Here is a 7690-nt window from a genome sequence, read left to right on the forward strand (position 1 = left end):
TGCATTTGAAAGAAGTGTATTGATCAGTGTTCAACTCCCCCCTCTGAAGGCTATGGATTATTTCTTTACTTGTCAAATAACCAAGATGGTGAGGGGAGGGTACGGAGTAAAATTGATCGGGTACTAGCTAGTTAATGATACTTGGATTTCCAGTTATTTGGCTAGTCAAGTAGAATACCTTCTACCAGTTGTCTCAGATCACTCCCCTGGTCTGGTCTCTATATGTGAATATGGGAGGTGTGGGGGGATAAAATCCTTAATATTCTTCAAAATGCGGCCTAGTCATGAAAAGTTCTTGCTAATTACGGATAATGTTTGAAGAACTGATTCTACTAGAGGGTGTAAGATGTGTAGATTTGTCCAATATTAAACAAAACTCAAACATGATCTTGAGGAGTTGAATGCTAAGCAGTTTGATTCTATCAGTGTTCAGGTATGTAAAGCAAAAAGTGACTTAAAGGCTATTCAAGAAAATCTTGTTGGATAGCAGATTCCTAATCTATTTTGGTTTAGGATTCCTAATCTATTTTAGTAACATGAGGTTATTAGGATTCCTAATCTATTTTGGTAACATGAGGTTATTAGGATTCCTAATCTATTTTGGTAATAGGTTATTAGGATTCCTAATTTGATTTGGCTTTTTGTTTAGAATTCCTAGTATGTTTATGATTTTAGGATTTTTATTAGGATTCCTAATTTGATTTGGCTTTTTGTTTAGAATTCCTAGTATGTTTATGATTTTAGGATTTATATATATATGGAACAATTGAAGGAGAGAATAGGAGAGAATTAGCATTGTTTTGAGCACTTTGAGAGGAAGATATTGTGAGGGAGTTGAGAGCTTTGGTTAGGGTTATATTTGAGTAATTTTGTGAGTTGTAACCCGTTGTATTTCTCCTCCATATAGTGAAATCTCCCCATCCTCTCCCCGTGGACGTAGGCAATTGCCAAACCACGTAAATCCTTGTGTTTGGTTTGATTGGTGTCGTATTTTGGTGAATTGCACTCGTGATTTGGTTTGGCTTTTTTCTTTTGGGCTCCTTACCGGATGAGGAGTATGATACATTCGTGCTTACATTACTGAACGGGAGATCTTCTATCACTTATAGTGAAGTGACTAACGCATTGACGAACTACGATTTGAGGAGGAAGGATAGGGAGACTTCCCGCGCTAGTACTTCAGGAGAGGCCTTGTCGACGAGAGGTAGAAGCCCATATCCGAAAGGTGGTAATAGAGGAAGGTCAAAGTCAAGAAGCCGCCACCAATTAGCAAATAACCAATGTGCATTCTGTAAGGAACATGGACATTGGAAGAGAGACTATCCGAAGCTCAAGGAGAAGGAGGATAGCAAGAAAAAGGGCCCGAAGGCCAATGATGTGAACGTTGCGAAAGGCGATAATTCCGATGATTCGTGTTTTTCTCTTTTGATTACTCCGGAGGTGAACCATTTGGATGCATCAGTTTGGATGATTGATTCTGGCGCTACTTATCATGTGACTCCTAGGCGAGATTGGTTTTCATCATTTGAGAGACTCGACGGGGGTGTTGTTGTCATGGGAAATGATCAATCTTGTGGCATTTGTGGGATAGGTACTATGAGGATTCGGATGCACGATGGAGTAGTTCGTGAGTTGAAGGAGGTGAGATTCGTTCCTCAACTGAAGAAGAATCTTATCTCAGTTGGAGCTTTAGAGGCGAAGAGATTCAGGGTGACCTTTGAGGATGCTGTAGCGAAGGTTACTAAGGGATCTTTGGTGGTGATGAAGGGAGTCCGCAGTCATAATTTATACTATCTGAAGGGGAGCACCAAGATTGGCCAGGTTGCTTCGGCTATTTCAGAGGCGGACATGAGCAGACTTTGGCATTACAGGCTAGGGCACACAGGTGAAAAGTCACTGCAGGCATTGTGCAAGCAGGGGCTATTGAAGGGAGCCAAGAGTGGTAAAGTGGAATTCTATGAGCACTGTGTACTTGGCAAGAAGACAAATGTGAAGTTTGGGACGGCCATTCATAGGACGAGGGGCATCTTGGACTACGTGCACACAGATGTCTAGGGTCCCACCAAGACGGCATCACTTGGTAGTCGACATTAGTTCGTCACGTTCGTTGATGACTATTCTAGGCGATGTTGGGTGTACACCATGAAGCATAAGAGTGAAGTCCTAGATTTGTTTGTGGAGTGGAAGAAGAGATTAGAACTGTAGACTGGGAGAAAGATTAAGACGTTGCGATCCGACAACGACGGCGAGTATACTTCACACCCCTTTCAGTAGCTATGTCGAGACGAGGGCATAGAGAGGCACTTCACAGTTAGTCATACACCGCAACATAATGGGGGTGGCGGAGAGGTTAAATCGATCTTTGCTGGAGAAGATTCGATGTTTATTGGCGCATAGTGGTTTGGAGAAGATCTTTTGGGCTGAGGCACTTTCTTATGCGAGCCACCTCATTAATAGGCTGTCTTCATCTGCGATTGAGGGGAAGACCCCTATGGAGATGTGGTCGGGAGAGACAACACATGACTATGACCAGCTTAAGGTATTTGGTTGCCCTGCATATTATCATGTTAAAACTGATAAGTTGGAACCTCGAGCTAGGAAGGCCATATTTGTAGGATTCAAGCGTGATGTTAAGGGATACAAGCTTTGGGATCTAGTTGATAAGAAGATTGTGCTGAGTAGAGACGTCACATTCGATGAGGCTTCTATTTTGAAGCTTTCCAACTCTCATCAGGTGGAGAGCGACCCGACAGAAGAGATATCGCAGGTGGTGGAGATTGATGCAGCTCCACAGAGTCCAGATGGTACAGTATCCATTAGAGTGCCGACTGAGGTGACGCCAGGCGAGCACGACGGTGATGCGGAGGATACAGGTACTCATGAGCAGGATCAGTGACCGATGGCTTAGGTTCAGGATTCTATTACGGTTCGGAGATAGAGGAGAGACATACAGGTGCCAGCACGGTATGCCGACACAGTTGCATATGCACTTCCGATGGAGAGTATCAATGAGATGGTGCCTACTACATTCAGATAGGCCGAGCAGAGTTCGGAGGCTGATTCGTGGTAGGTGGCTATGCAGGAGGAGATGGAGTCCCTTCATAAGAACGATACATGGGAGCTTGTTGAGCTTCCAAAGGGGCGGAAGGCAATTGGGTGCAAGTGGGTGTACACGAAGGAGGGCATTGAGGGCACTCAAGTGAGGTTCAAGGCAAGGTTGGTTGCGAAGGGCTATGCACAGGAGTAAGGTATTGACTATAATGAGGTTTTCTCTCCGGTGGTGAAGCATTCTTCGATTCGGATTCTGCTAGCTTTGGTGGCATAGTATGGATTAGAGTTAGATCAGTTGGATGTGAAGACGACATTTCTTCATGGTGATATTGATGAAGAAATAGATTCCGAGCTGCAGGGAAAGATAAGTTGGTTTGCAGGCTAAAGAAATCGCTATACGGTTTGAAGCAGTCTCCTCGACAGTGGTATAGGCGATTTGATGGTTTTATGCTTGGTCATTCGTACACTCGGAGCCAGTTTGATCCTTGCGTGTATTTTCACAAGTTGAGAGGAGATGCGTACATTTATTTGTTGCTTTATGTCGATGACATGTTGGTTGCCTCTAGTTCCAGGTTAGCTATAGATGAGTTGAAAGTTCAGCTTTTGAATGAGTTTGAGATGAAGGACTTGGGCGAGGCGAAGCACATTTTAAGGATGGAGATCGGCAGAGACAAGAAGAAGGGCAAGATTTGTTTGACACAGGTGGCTTATTTAAAGAAGGTTCTATAACAATTCCATATTAGCATGGATACGAAGCCAGTTGGTGTACCTTTGGGAGCCCATTTAAAGCTGTCAGCTGGCCTTTCACCGAAGTCAGTTGAAGACCGTGAGTTGATGACGAAAACTCCATATGCGAGCGCAGTTTGGAGCTTGATGTACGCGATGGTATGTACGAGGCCGGATTTGTCACAGGCGGTGAGCATAGTGTCAAGATACATGCACGATCCAGGAGTGGGTCGTTGGGACGCTGTGAGATGGATTTTGAGGTACATTCGAGGTACGCTCAACGTTGATTTGGTTTATGAGCGGGACACTACAGGTGGGCAGTTGTGCATTAGATATGTTGATTCGGATTATGCCGGGGATTTGGATAAGCGGGGACACTACAGGTGGGCAGTTGTGCATTAGATATGTTGATTCGGATTATGCCGGGGATTTGGATAAGCGTCGGTCTACTACGGGATATGTGTTTACTTGGGGATTTGGATAAGCGTCGGTCTACTACGGGATATGTGTTTACTTTGACCCGTGCGCCGGTGTGTTAGATATGCACCTTACAGTCTATGGTGGCTTTGTCTACGACGGATGCAGAGTATATGATGGTTATGGAGGCCGTGAAGGATGCTATTTGGCTTCGAGGACTTTTGGAGGAACTTGGTATATCGCAGCGGTCCGTCGCCATTCATTGTGATAGCATTAGTGCTATCTATTTGGTGAAGAATCAGGTTTTTCATGCGAGGACGAAGCACATTGACGTTCATTATCACTTCGTTCAGGATGTTCTTGAAGATGGCGATGTGGAGATTGTGAAAGTCCACACAAAGGATAATCCGGCGGATATGCTCACTAAGGTGGTTCCGAGCAACAAGTTTGATCATTGTCGAAACTTGTTGCACATTCGTGATTGTTGAGGTCGTTAACGGCCATTTGGATGAACTACGGGCGGCTTGATCCCTTGGGAGAGAGGGTACGTAGGCAACCACATTGGTGCAGCCGAGTTTAGAGAGACGACACATTGGTGCTCATGTTGGTGTCGGCTCAGTGTTGGGAACACTTCGCCGAGGTGGAGAATTGTTGGATAGCAGATTCCTAATCTATTTTGGTTTAGGATTCCTAATCTATTTTGGTAACATGAGGTTATTAGGATTCCTAATCTATTTTGGTAATAGGTTATTAGGATTTCTAATTTGATTTGGCTTTTGGTTTAGAATTCCTAGTATGTTTATAATTTTAGGATTTCTATATATATGGAACAATTGAAGGATTGAATAGGAGAGAATTAGCATTGTTTTGAGCACTTTGAGATGGAGATATTGTGAGGGAGTTGAGAGCTTTGGTTAGGGTTATATTTGAGTGATTTTATGAGTTGTAACCCGTTGTATTTCTCCTCCATATAGTAAAATCTCCCCATCCTCTCCCCGTGGACGTAGGCAATTGCCGAACCACATAAATCCTTGTGTTTGGTTTGATTTGTGTCATATTTTGGTGAATTGCACTCGTGATTTGGTTTGGCTAGCTTTCTTCTTCCGTGATCTCAAGTTCGTTGTGTGTGGTGCAACGCTTCCGCATAGGCGCGCGACAAATCTCAATACTCTATCTGTGGGATCAAAATCTTACTGTGTAGGAGAGGATGGTTTTGGAGAAATATAATAGATTATCAAGGGCTAAATTTAATTTCATTAATCAGAAATCCAGAATTAGATGGCTTTATGAAGGGGATAGAAGTTCTCGATGGTTTCACTCATCCATAAGAAATCAAAGGCATTATGCAAAAATTTTGATGTTATACAGTCAGGATGGAGATAGACTTACGGACAAAAAGATGAAAAATTAATGAAATTATCCATTTCTATACTAGTTTAATGAGATCAGCAGCCACTATTTCGTATGCTTCGAATGATGATATTGTAAAATTAGGACCATGTTTGACTGTAGAGCAGCAAAGGACTCTTATGCAACCAATTACTCAGGTTGAAATCCTCTATGGTCTATTTTCTAATCCTGACTGCAGGGCACCTGGACCGGATGGCTACTCTACTTCTTTTTTCAAGCATGCATGGAGTGTTATGGAAAAATCCTTCGTGAAACTATCATGTTGGAACCTGGATCATTTATAAGGTAATTTAAAAAATGATTACATCTAGACTTCAACCTATAATGAGTCGGTATTGTTGGGGATTCTCAATCTGCATTTGTGAAGGGTAGGACAATTTCTAGCTAGCTAGTAACATATTACTTGGCTATGAACTAATGAAGTACCATGATAGAAAGAATATATCTCCTAGATCTATGCTTAATGTTGACATTAGGAAAGCATATGACACCTTAGATTGGAATTTCTTCAAGAGTGTGCTTGACGATTGGGGTTTCCATCTAAAATGATTGATTGGATCATGCACTGTGTTTGTAGCCCCAAATACTCTATGTTTTTTTTTAATAGCTTTCTTTGTAACCCCATATTTTTTAATAACTCTGTTCATAGTTATTTTCCCTAGTAAAAAAGGGTTGAGGCAGGGTGATCCCCTATAACTTATTTGTTTGTTATCTGTACGTACGACCTCTCTACAATGTTGAGGCGGTTGAAGGATGAGAGGTCTGTTAAATATCATCTTAAATGCTCCAAATTAGGAATTAATCATCTAATATTTGTTGATGATTTACTCATGCTTGGAAGGGTTGACTGTAATTACATTGTACACTTTTGCATCAGTGTCGTGATTTGTTTTACTGCTCAGTGGGTTTTGATCAGAGGCCAGGTTTTGTATTTTCGTATATGCCTTAGGTATTACATAACGCAATATACAGTTGGTCCTAAAATTTTTTTTTTTTATTGACACAAAAATAAATAAATAAATAAATAAAGATTCTTTATTGCCTATGTACCCTTAAGAAATCTACCCTACTTGCACATGAACCCTCCAAATATCTCAAACTATACACATCGGCCGGTATCAGGTGTAATCAGCACCAAAAACAGCTCTAAAACACAAAAGCTATCCCTTTCTTCAGATTCAGGCTTTTGTTGGGCCATCTGACATAGCTTAGAACCATACTAGCAAGCTAGGTTAATATATATATTTGACCCACTCTAATAATGTTCTAAGAAGCCATAACCAAACATTAACTCATCACCAGGGCGCGGCTTCATCAAGTGATATCGTCATCAAAGCCCAGATTCTGCGGGTGAAGCTCTTCGGCCGGAAAGGCCTCTTCTATCAAATACTAGTTGAGGAGGAAATGTATAGAGCTTCAGCTTAATATTTTCACTTTGAATTATATATATATATATAATATATATATATATATATAATAATATATAATATATATATATATATATATATATATTAATCATATATATATTATATAATATATATATATATATATATATATATATATATATATATATATATAATTATACACAACAACATATGTTTAGCATCAATTGTCATGCAAAATATTTCTCGTATGATGTTAATTAACTGACTTAGAGAGGGGTTGGGGTAGGCTTTATTTTTTTGGTCCAAACTAGCTTTTCATTTCTATTTGTTTTGGTATAATGTGTAATAAGTTAGCATATAATGTCGCATTTATAAAAAAGCTGGTATACTAGGCTTTCTTGAAAAACTAGCTTATAAGCTCAATAAAAAAAGCTAGGTCTTGACCAAACAATTACTATTGCTACTCAAATAATTTTTATAGCTTTTTATCCAAAAACAAAGGCCGCCATAAAGGGCATAGCTATGCTTTATAAAAGCTAAAGAATAAAAAAAAAAAAATAAAAGTCTTCCCAAACCACCCTGCTATTTTAGCCCTCAAGTGGAGATTTCATTAATCAATTTCCAGCTTTGGCTCTTGAAAATTTGCTTTAAGGCCTAGTATTTCTAAGTCTCTCTTTAAGGTTCACAAAAACATCTTTCTT

The 7690-nt window shown here is 40.5% G+C and overlaps 1 protein-coding gene across 1 annotated transcript in view; it reads left to right on the plus strand.

Moving 5' to 3' along the window:
• Nucleotides 1-7690, plus strand: part of LOC109845965 (reticulon-like protein B9) — a 32256-nt gene that overhangs the window by 4124 nt on the left and 20442 nt on the right. The window lies entirely within an intron of this gene.

Source organism: Asparagus officinalis, chromosome 6 (genome assembly GCF_001876935.1).
Source record: "Asparagus officinalis chromosome 6, Aspof.V1, whole genome shotgun sequence".
NCBI classification, from domain to species: Eukaryota; Viridiplantae; Streptophyta; class Magnoliopsida; order Asparagales; family Asparagaceae; genus Asparagus; species Asparagus officinalis.